The sequence below is a fragment of the Ascaphus truei genome, chromosome 6 (assembly GCF_040206685.1).
Source record: "Ascaphus truei isolate aAscTru1 chromosome 6, aAscTru1.hap1, whole genome shotgun sequence".
Taxonomy (NCBI): Eukaryota; Metazoa; Chordata; class Amphibia; order Anura; family Ascaphidae; genus Ascaphus; species Ascaphus truei.
Genome location: NC_134488.1, coordinates 8,979,429 through 8,992,009, shown reverse-complemented (window position 1 = coordinate 8,992,009; position 12,581 = coordinate 8,979,429).

The following is a 12,581-nucleotide window of genomic DNA, read 5'->3' as shown; positions in this document are numbered from 1 at the left end:
ACATAAATATCACTGAGTGGCATAACTGGCATTTTTGACATTAGCTGTGCCAAGTTGGTTTGCAAAAAGCAACATACTGTTTCGCAATCAATACATATGGAGAAGTACATGTTCCTTTGGACCCCCTAGTTGCACTGAGGTTTTAAATACACTCTAAAACCATAATTCGACATTTTCAAAACATTCTGTACCAAATAGTTTTATTACCTTATCTTTATAGTAGGATTCAGTGTAAAATACGCCCTTTTCTGCTTAAATAATTCCAATGAAATTAACAGGAGTATACAGTCCAATTTGTCTCATGGGCAGCCAGTTGAAAAGCCGGGACCTAGACTATAATCACAAAAAAAGCCAATTGAATTGACTGGCATGTAAGCTACTGAACATTACTGAATATTAGCCTGCTCAAACCATGTTAAATAGAGGCTTACGTGGGTTGGTTATTTGAAATGTACTGTAGTCAGCTTAACCAGAGTTTAGTTAGGCACCAGCTGTTAGGTGTTCATCTGGGAGAAGGCAAGGTTTCACACGGGTTTTAGTACATTCAATATAAGAGCCTGCAAGCCTGGAATGCAACAGGCGTTCTGTTCCAGACATGGCATTGGGAGTTCCTAGGGAAGCTATATGTATTGCACATGTTAACATGACCATGTAGCATGAGGTGCAATAGCAGATCTATCTAAGAAATTCTACTTTATTCTGGACCTCCTAGCCTGTTCCTTGTGTTTTCTCAAATTAGTTATATTTCAAAGAGTGCTCCGCCTCATTCCACATCTACATAGCTATTCAAAGAGTATTAAAAGAATCAATTTTTTGTATGTGCTTGTTCTACACTGGATATATTTATCCTATAGCAAATCTACCCATATGACAAACATCAAAGACAATGTAGAATTGTTATGTTTGTCCAATGGAACAATATCAAACAATGTAGTGCTGTGTAAAGAGAGATTTTTGTTTTTAACAGATTACTCTAATGAGAGAAAGAGACCATTTACTATAAGGTAAATGTGTGTACGTGTTGCAAGCATGATCCTGGGAAGTGGTTAGACTTATGTCATCAAGTGGCAAACAACTATTCCCAGAATGTTTACTTAAACATCATACAGAAATATTTCATATATTGACAAGGACAAACTAAGGAGGAGAAGGAATTCACCCAGTTATGCTTTCATATCTTTATGTTTTTTTTTTGACATTTGTAACAGTGTATTTTTTTCTAAGGCAATTGGGTTTGTATTAACCACTTTAGTTCCAGATAGTCTTGCTACCTCCATGGCCAGGGACCCCCTGGGGCCGATCAGAAGGAATGGGTTACCCCGCTCCTTTTAGTGTAGTTTGCGATCCCACGAAATGCCGATCGCGAACAGCCCCTAAAAAAACAACAAGCAAATGGTCATGAAATGTAATGTACGTCATAAGGGCCTTGGTTGGCACTTTTTCATGATGTACTCTATAAGTCATTAGGGCACTGAAGGGATTAACCATGGTTCTGTCACTTCCATTCCAAAAAATATCAGTTCTCTATCAACTAATCTATGCAAAACTCTCTGCAAGGTCTAGTAGTTCCTAGAGTAGATGGGGGAGTAGATCCTCAGAAGTCAATTAAATCTGGGCTACTAACGGGAAGTTTCCTAAATAGGTCATGTCCGTTAGTTTTCCTGGGGTTAAATCCCTCTGTTAACTGTAATGGAGCTCTGAGGATATGCACTGTTAGAGGGAATGGCTCTTTTGCATATCATATGCAAAAGAGGCCCTCCCGCTAACGATGCATATCCTCTGAGCATTATAATAATGCAAGGGCACGTTAAGGCTGAAAACAAAATGTAACACTTCTTACTGAGGTGTGAAGATTCCCATTACTAATTAACGATATGCTGCATTCAAACTGAACCCCTTAAGTGTACATCTGCATCGCCACAAAAAGGTGGACAGCATTTGGCGCAGCCGAAGGGCAGCTAAAGGGTGTGAGCCGTTTGTTGCCATTTGTGAGGATTCGGGGGTCACGGCGGTCACAACGTGACCCCTCCTTACACCTTACTGCTCCCGCTGCCGTGGGACGTCCCCGTCGCCGGTCCCACCCGGTCCCCGTTGTTGTGGGGCTTCCCTGTCGTCTCCGACGGGCCACCACTGCCCCGCAGGCAGCATGCACTCAGGTGGCTGCCATTAGTCCTGGGCGCGCGCTCTCCGACATTACAGAGCGCGCGCTGGGCGAAGTTAATTTGTTCACTGCACTGGCAGTGAAACCACGCCCCCAACTCACGCACAGGTTACAACTCAATACCAAAGCTGCTCACCTGTGTGCTTATCAAGGTAACTTATCCAGGACGGCTCCACACGCTCCTCCAGGTCTGCCTCCGCTTCCTATTGGTCAGCCGCACTATATAGTGCCTGTCTTACCACTTCCACATTGCTTGACATAGTCTCCACTTGTGGATGTCTACTCTGGTTTCGTCTTCTCTTTGCTACTGAGGCTACGATGCGGCTTGGCTGACTACTCTCTCTGGCTCTCGACCCCGGCTCCTTCCTGACTACGCTGCTTCACACGTCCCTCGATCTCAGCTTACTTCTCAACCTTCCGGATCTCACCACTCCCTGACCTTGGCAACGGCAACTACTACGTCTCTTCTTTACCCGGTACCGGCAAGTATTGCTATACTGTAGCTATATCCACCTGACCTGGCAACACCAAAACACCACACTCCGGACACGCTCCTTCTGCTGTGGGTGCGTTCACACATACGTCCCACCTCAGTACAAGGAACGGGTCTGGTCTGCGGGCAGCACCGGCGTAACACCGTTCACTGATGTTTGATGATGTTATAGCTTCTCTATTTTAATCTGAAACTCACCAGCCCTTTTATCTCCTGTACAAAATTTTCCAACTCTATCTGTCAATGAAATGTCTGTGAATTTACTGTATAACCTCTATTCATTTAATGTAACCATGTATTGTCATAAGTCGGTGCCCAGGACATACTTGAAAATGAGAGGTAACTAGACAATTAGATTGTAAGCTTCCCGGAGCAGGGACTCCTCTTCTGAAATGTTACTTTTATGTCTGAAGCCCTTATTCCCATGACCTGTTATTTGTATTATTTGTTATTTGTATGATTGTCACGTGTAGTAGTAATGTGAAGCGCTATGTACACTAATGGCGCTATATAAATAAAGACATACATACATACATACAATGTATTACTTCCTGGTAAAACATTTAATAAATAAATAACTAAAGTTAAATTATTATTAAGTATACACAGTAAAGGACTTCTGAGGATCTACCCCATAGCCCAGGGGAGGGCAAGCTTTTTTAGCTGCGCCCCCCTGCCTGCTCCTCCTCAGTCTCACGCCCCCCTTGACTTGTTTGGCAGCGTCAAATGATGCTGTGGGGTCATGTGACGTGATGTCACGTGACCCCTTTGCCATGGAGACGGACGTGTGACATCAGTCCGCATGACACCGCGTTGCCATGGCGACGGTCACAGCAAATCTCCAGAATCATTAATCATATTAATTTAAATGCCTCGGGGAAGAGCGTGGGACCTCTGCAAGCGCCCGCGCCCCTAAAAAAATATCCAGCAACCCCCTCACAGAAAACAGCAAATACAGATGGGGGGCAATATTTACTAAGCAGTGCTACTTAATAAGATACCTTTCAGCACTTAGTAACCAGGCTGTAAGATATTTTAAGCATGGAAGGTATCTTGTGGAGTAACACTGTTTAGTAGATATGGCCCATTCACCTGAACGGGGCTGTAAGGGATGTTCAAACTAAGCCCATCTTGGTAAATATGCCCAGAATGCACAGAGAAAAAGTGAATGTAACAGACAGCCCGTTGAGAGACTGAATATAGGAGGACATTGTTTTATGGAAAATAAAATTTGTTTTACTAGACACAGAGCTATATTTTGGCACTTTTGGATCTGCAACTACCTTTGATTTGAACAGCATCTGTATGCGCTAACGTGCTTGTGATGGTTTGTATTTCTAGCAGTAAGTACTAAAATGCCTGGTAATAGTGAATAATAGAGGAGTGCCACATTATCTCTGTGTGGGTCCATGGTGATGGTATAAATGTTTTGTTGCTTAGCACGCCAAACAATAAAAACACAACAATGCAAAAAAAGATGTAAAACTGGCTACTTAGTGAAAAAGGGTACCACAAAGAATTATACAGTCTGCATATTTGTTAAAAATACCTGACGTAACAGGAGAAAGAACTACAAGAATAACAATAAATGTACCAATTACTCGCATGTCACTTTTCTCTGTGCGGGTCACTGCTTGAGGCCGTTGTAAGCAACAACTTTGGTGGGCTTTATTCATTAATAAATATGGGAGTTATTAGTATAAATTATTTGCATAAGTGCACTATGGGAAGCATGGCAGAAACAAGAAGACACAAGGGGAGCGCCGATCAGAATGGAATAACCAATATAAGTAAAATAATCAAAAAAAACAAAAAAATGTTAAAAAATAAATAAAAGTAAATCTTAAAGGCAGACTGCTTTGAATTAAGCTAGACTCACCTGACACTTCGAGGGCACACAAGGGTACCACCGGACCACAGTCAATGCACTCTTTTCAGGGAATTCTACGTGACTGTAGGATAGAAATAATCGATAATTCAAATAATCACACGGCCTTGTGTGAGTACAATCTTTTCATAGGTTTCTTGTCTTTGATCCCCCCAGGGAATGATGTCGGCCTTCCTCCACTTGGGAGCCGTAGGGAAGGAGAGAATAATGCATCAATTAGTGGGCAAAATAGCCAGACTTACCTGACACCCATACATGCACAAGGGTACAGCTACCAAAATCAACGCACTCTTAGGTGTACTAGGTATACTGGCTGGGGATAGAGGGATATAATCCTATATACTCACACGGCCTTGTGTGAGTGCGATCTCCAAAAGGTATCTTTCTTGTCAGTCCCCAAGGGATCCTGGACTCTCCTTAGTGATCCCTGGACAGTGTTTAACACCCCACGTGATGCTTAGGGGTGCACCCCTCTTTTAAACACACTCCTATTTTTTTCTGGGGGATGAATGATGGGGAAGATATATGATGGGGAAGATATATAAATGTATATGTATATATACTTACACAGCCTTGTGTAAGTCAGGGCTCTGCAAAGGTTTCTTTTTGCTCCAGGTTCCACTGTGTAACGGTCGTGCTCGCCACAAACCGGGACCGGACCCCGGGGCTGAGGTAGGGATGTGAATACACCGACCTTAGACCACGCAGACGGTTCAGGATTGCGCAATTCGTAGTCGTTCATAGCATGGTCAGGGTTGGAGACAGTAGAAACATCGATAACCAAGCAGGGGTTCGGCAATGGGAAGTCAGGTGAGCTCCGCTTCAGCGAAGGAGCCGCAGCAGCGCAGGAGTGGCCTCTGTGTGAGGAGTGGGAAGGGCCCATGGTACCTGTCACAGCAAAGGGGGGATGCAGGCCGGACTAGGCACACCGCAGGGCAGCACTGGCAGAGCAGTGCTTCAGCACAGAAGTCCAAAGCAGGCCTCTGCGAGGAGAGATAGCAGCAGACCTCAGGACTCAGAAGGCAGGCCTCTGGCTATGGGAAAGGCAGGGAACAGGGAGCTGAAGGATACGCTGGGGATCCAACGCTTCAGCACAGGAACCAGGACATGGCCTCTGCAATGGACATACAGCAGGCCCCAGGAACCAGGAACAAGAAAGAGGAACCAGGAACAGAGAACAGGAACCAGACGGCCAAACAGGTAGCATGTGGCAAACACAGTTACATCCTATGACAAAGGACTATGCTCCAATGTAATAGAGCAGTATAAGAAGGCCAGCGGGCCAATCCCAGGAGAGAGGTTTGAAGGCATTCCTCCAATGAGAGAGCACTAGTCAGGACTGCAGTAATTGCCAGCACGGGTGGATGTGAGAGGAGAATGTCTGTAAACAGCACAGTTCTGTAAGGAAAGGGTTTCCACCAAACCCAGGAGTGGATACCTTACACACTGCCACTCAGATTCTGCCTCAGAAAAGTCACAGACAATTGTTAAAGCTCAAGAATTGATTAAAACAAAATACAAAACAAAAACACTTCCAAAATAAAATAGAGCACCCTCTCGTTGGCTGCAGCAAACACTCAAGGGCTAGCTACCTTGGCGCGTTCCTCACCTCTTCTTCTGGACATATGGTGATGGAACGCACTGCTGGAACACACCCCCATGAGACTGCTACGGTTGCCGTCGGAGAGCCTGAGAAAGCTACGGTGAAACGCGTTGCTCTTACTGGACTGAACTTACAGAGACCATATCTTTTTGTCCCTCAGCGGCCACCATAGTTGTCTCATAGGGGTGTGTTCCAGCAGTGCGTTCCATCACCATATGTCTGGATGGGGAGGTGAGGAACGCACCAAGGTATCTAGCCCTTGAGTTTCTGCTGCAGCTAAAGAGAGGGTGCTCTATTTTATTTTGGAAGTGTTTTTGTTTTGTATTTTGTTTTAATAAATTCTTGAGCTTTTACACCTAGCTGCAACTTTTCTGGGGCAGAATCTGAGTGGCAGTGGAACCTGGAGCAAAAAGAAACCTTTGCAGAGCCCTGACTTACACAAGGCCGTGTAAGTATATATACATATAAATTTATATATCTTCCCCATCATATATGTTCCCCATCATTCACCCCCCAGAAAAAATTAGGAGTGTGTTTAAAAGAGGGGTGCACCCCTAAACATCACGTGGGGTGTTACACACAGTCCAGGGATCACTAAGGAGAGTCCAGGATCCCTTGGGGACTGACAAGAAAGATACCTTTTGGAGATCGCACTCACACAAGGCCGTGTGAGTATATAGGATTATATCCCTCTATCCCCAGCCAGTACACCTAAAAGTGCATTGACTTTTGTAGCTGCTTGTGCATGTATGGGTGTCAGGTAAGTCTGGCTATTTTGCCTACTTATTGGTGTATTATTCTCTCCTTCCCTACGTCTATTCGCCCCCAATATTTAAACGAGACTGGGGGAGAATCCTAAAAAGGAAGACAAGAAAACTTCATATCAAGTGGAGGAAGGACGACGTCATTCCCTGGGGGGATCAAAGACAAGAAACCTATGAGAAGATTGTACTCACACAAGGCCGTGTGAGTATTTGAATTATCGATTATTTCTATCCTACAGTCATTTAGAATACACTGAAAAGAGTGCATTGACTGTGGTCCGGTGGTACCCTTCTGTGCCCTCAAAGTGTCAAGTGAGTCTGGCTTAATTCAAACAGGTCTGTCTTTAAGATTGACTTTTATTTATTTAATTTTTTTATCATTTTTTTGTTTTGTTTTTTGGTTATTTTACTTATATTGGTTATTCCATTCTGATCGACGCTCCCCTTGTGTCTTCTTGTTTCTACCATTGTTTGCGGGGAACAAGGAAAGGTTCCCCATAAAAGGGTTCGAGCAGCGGAAATTGGACTCCAGAAGAATATACTTAACATAAGTCGCACATTCGGGGTCCTCTTATACTGTATTACGAATTTGGTATTTTATATGTTTGGGTTCGAATTAGAATTCCTTAAAGAGAGAGCGCCCTAGTATTGTTTATAATACTATGGGAAGCATGGCATATACTTGAAGCACTATAGAAGAGCAGACATCATGAAACGCTGCCCTTTAAATCATGTAAACTAATCTAGAATCTGTTAGTATTAATCTTTGGAAAATAACATTTATTGTAAAGGCTGCCAATGAATACTGAGCCAATGTCTTCCACTTCAAGGTATGCGCTGATCAGCACTACTTGCTTTGAACTCAAATACTGCGTTATTTATGTTTGAGTAGGCAGCCAAGAAATGTACTGACCTATTTTTGTTTGGTCAATAGGAACCACATATCTGTCCTAACCTGTCATGAAGTCATACAAGTTTGTAATAATCTTCACCGAAGCAGAACAGAAAGATATAGTTCCCAAAAGTATTATGCTACCCAGTGTAGTTAAACAGAAGAGTCTGATGAATTGATTCCACTGAAACATGCAAGAGATAATGCTAGTTGAATCACCCACGGATTGGTAGAAGTCAATATAGATGGTGAATCTGTTGCTGTATTTCTAGTTGACAAGCAAAAATTGATTTTTTTACTTTTCTAATTTTGTGTCTCTACTTTTCATTGTCTTACAGTTTATAGTAACATTTCTAAATGTTTATGCAGCAAAACAAAGCGTTAACTTTCAAACTAAGGCTTAACATTTCTTGCGGCGTAATTCTATGGTTTTATGAAGGAATCCTGTTAGTAGTCAGGTCCAGGGCAGATGGCACACTTTAATATTAAACTAAAGTATTGAACTTTGTGGCTTCATCTCCAGTTTACTGCCACATTTCTAAAAGGAATCCTAATAAAACGAGGCATGGCAGATGTTATTTTTATTTGTCCATGGAGGGATGAAAGGTCCACATGGGACCTGAAACGTTGTCTTTCTGCTGTCTTTGGATGTCATATTAACTTGTGAGTAAAGCTCTACTGTGTATCTCTGTCTGAGAGGTGACCTGCACTTTGGATGAATTGTTTGTCTATGTTGTGTTGGCTGCACAAGCCGGATTCTCCTCCCCTGAAACTGTTTAACCGCACTTTGGAATTACACCATACAGAACAAACATGATGTTGGCCAAACAAGTCTAAATGGGTGAGACTTAATTCAAAGAGCTGGATTGATATTGCCTTAATAGCAAATTGAAATCAACAGTTGTCTTTTCCTCAGTGATAAAATGCAGATGAACCTTATCGCCACTCAGAGTAATATTTATTTAAAAAAATATTGGAAAGGCTCTGTCTTAGAGAGACGGTAACGAAGAAACTCACATCGCAAATGTATAAGGAAGTGGTCGGTTCTACTTCAAAAGTAACACACAAATTAGGGTATATGTTGAATTGGGAAAAAGACCTCGACAAGATCCTAGATATAGACGAATGGGCACAGATGGTGATAGCGGCCCCTAAAAGTTCGATTTGTACAACATTAAACTATCAAAATTTATTCAAGGACACTCCCAGTTATGCTTGCGACAATGCGGAGAGTCAGCAGATCTGTTACACATGCTGTGGTCTTGCCCTCATTTGGTACTTTTATGGGTCAAGATTAAGGATTGGCTACAGAGGCTATTAGGCCTCTAAATCCCACTAGATCCCTGGCTCTTTCTATTGATCAGAGCAATACAAGGACTAGCAAAAGTTGAGCTCAAATTAGTTGCCCACTTCGCAACAGCAGTGAGGAGCGAGATTGCAGCGTCATGGAAACAGAATGAAATTCCTTCAATCCCCAAGATTCAGAATAGATTTTGGTACGTATGTCAGATGGAAAAGTTGACGAGTCTGGTTAACGAGTCTGGCAAAAAAATTCTAAAAGTATGGACGCTCTGGCTAGCCCAGACAGATATCCCAGGGGTAGAGGTAACCACAATAATGCTTTAATAGTTACAGGTGCGTTCTCCTATGATGACACAATTGGCCGAACTGCTATCAGTCACTAATGCTTAGATTAGAGAGAGGCAAACAAACCCATACACTACCCAGGTATTAGAACTTAAGACTCAGGAAAGAAAGATTGAGTGGACCCTTGGCCGTCTCCCCCCCCCCTAACTCCCCTTCCCCCTTCCCCTTCCTTTCCCACTGACCCTTTTAGGTTATCGTTCTTATAATGTACACAGTTGTTATATGTATGGAATGTTGGTAACTCAAGAAACTACAATGGAGATCTGCTGTATTATCATCGTATTTTGAAAACCAATAAAAATACAAGTTATAAAAAATAGAAAAAATATTAGGCATGAATCTACTTTTCAAGTATAGCTTTGCAATAACAAAACAAAGAGAAAGAACAAAGGTGCAGAGTGAACAATTACAAGCATGTTTGAAGTGTGTTAGTGCAGATGTTTTCAATTTTCTGATAGTGTCATAGATTGTAAGGAAAGCAGGTATTCCATTCCAGACGTGTGTGGCAAGGTAGGAAAAGAAAGAGCAGTCTGCTTCTTATTTGAACCCAGGGGACACTAAGCAGAGATTTCAAGGATTATTTTAAATGGTATGTACATGTTTTTTTGTGGGACATATTGAGCTACTTAGGAAACCGGTAATTCTTGAATGGTAAGGAAGGAAAGTGAACACAGTATCTGGACTCCATGGGTAAACACTGTAATTCACAGTACATATCACATTGATGGTTGATGTACTCACATAACAGAATAATACGTCATAACGAGTGGTACAAAGTGGTTTCAGTGTAGTGAGATGAAACTGAGGAGCAGTTCCATAAGAAATATCACGATACATTTAGACATAAGATAGGCCAACACTTAAGTACTGTACGTAACAGCATTAGAAAACGAGGGTGGAACATATCAATGTATTCTGTTAAGTCTCAGGCGCAGATCCACAAAGATCAGTTAAATCCGGGTAAATAATGTGATGTTACCGAATACTGTAGGTAATGGACGTTCACTTCCTTGAGTTTAATGGGTATCCCAAAGCAAATTATATGCAAACAAAAACAGTCGATAGAGCCCTCAATAGCATATGGCCAATGTGGTGGTAGGCAGCTAACATCGAGATAAGGCACCCCAGTTTTAGCTGACAGTAATGCTGGCCTGCGTTAGCCATATTCTTATGAATTAACCTGGCATCTTCCGTTAAAAAATTTTTTTAACCACTTGGAAGCCATAGTGTCCATGATCACTAAGGTAGCCATGCTACCATAAAACTTAAAAACAGTGCATCCTGTAATGTCACAGATACATTCCAGCCTGTTTTTAAGTAAAAACCTTTCTTGCTTTATCCATTGTAACACCGCCGGAAAAAGAGATCAGTGTATCTCTCAGTGTAATAAAAGCATTTCGTTAGCCACAGAACGGTATCGTCTATTCATTTTTGATTGTGTGTGTGTATATATATATATATTCGCGGGGCGAATGACGTCAGCTGTGTTTAAAAAAAAATATTAATGCAATGCTTTATTGCTAACGGGGACATGGACACAGAGAGAGAGGGACACACGTGGCTGAGATAAGTTAAGAATATGTTACTTACTTCAGACTGCTGAGTGGGGGTAGCACCACCCAGGATCAAAGATTTTTGTAGGAAGAGACTAGTGGCAGAGTAATGAAAAGGGTGTGAGGCCCCAAATATGAGCCACTCTGTCCAATAACTGGGTTCAGAAGAGGGGCTGTGGCTATGGCACTCTCTCCCATGATCAAAGGGGGGGGTTAAGTATCTTCTTTTGATTTTGGGTATTGACAGCCCCTCTGAAATCCTTAATCTCTCTGGTATCTAGTAGGTTTACTCTTCAGATGCACCCCAACCTTTTTCCTGTTGTATCTCATTTATAAAAAAGTTAAGATCATTATTAAAATGAAGACTTAGAAAGCAGTGAAGGCTCCACACTCCAGTGTGCAGGAGTCACTAATAAATGTAGTGGAGGATCCTGATAAAGTATACAGCTTGTTATATTGCATTGGTGTCTCACTGGTGCACTTTGAACTCAAATCGAATAAGGGTTATTGCACCACATTAAGATCAGGTTAAAGCCCTATCAATAATCAGCTGGAAAATCCCAACTCATGTTCACTTTAATTATACTGTATAGGGCAAATACCAATTACATTATTTGTCAATTTTGGACCTATGGCAACATGTTTCATCTGTCACTCTCTGCACGAGCTCTGCAATAATATGTAACGGAGTGCTCACTACCAGCAAGGCATGACCATGAGGACGAGGATGGGTACAGATATAAACGCCACCCACAGCCGCTTGGGCACTTCTGGAGTGTAGATTGGTCAAGGTAGCCGGATCGGAGTTGGAGAGGTAAGGATGGTCTGAATACTTGCCGAGCTTTGGGTTGGAGAGATGCGGATCGTTGAAGGTACTATTGCTGTGGTCAGGATTGGAGAGATGAGAATAGTCATTGTACAGTACGTTGCTGAGGTCAGGGTTGGAGAGATACGGGTCATCGTGGGTAGCTGGAGTCAGGAGTTGGGAAGAGCGGAGTCCAAGAGAAAGCCGGGTTCAAGAACAGAGAGCTAGGAACCAGGAAGCAAGACAAGACAGTGGAGGCAAGGAAGCAGTGAACATTATGAAACACCATAGGTTTATGCTCAGCCGATTAGCCAATGTGACGGTTGAAAATAAGAAGCAGACAACAGCCAATGAGAGAGGGAGGCGGAGTGGAGGCGCATCGGTGGCACCTGTTGTGATAGGTGGTTCTGGTGCAAGAGACAGGTGGAGGGAGGATCCCAGAGGCAGGGTGATGACGCGGCTTGTGCTCACGCTGAACGTGTGCCGCATGTGCGCGCTGCGCAATGATGATGTTGCTGAAGGAGCATAGGTGCCCTGGGTGACGGGTTGAGGTAGGTGGGGAGCACGCTTATGAACAGGATAGTTTCTGCTTTTTCTGCACCACTGTCATTTGCAGGATCATCAATTCATATCATCCAACTGAGCTGGATCCCTAGCACCCTCCAAATCCACAAGTAAGTAAGTCCTGCGTGGGGTAGGAGGTGCTGCCGGGTTCAGGGACAGCTAGGAGAGTTATCACAGCTCTCCCACTGGACGCGGAACCCCTGATCGTGGC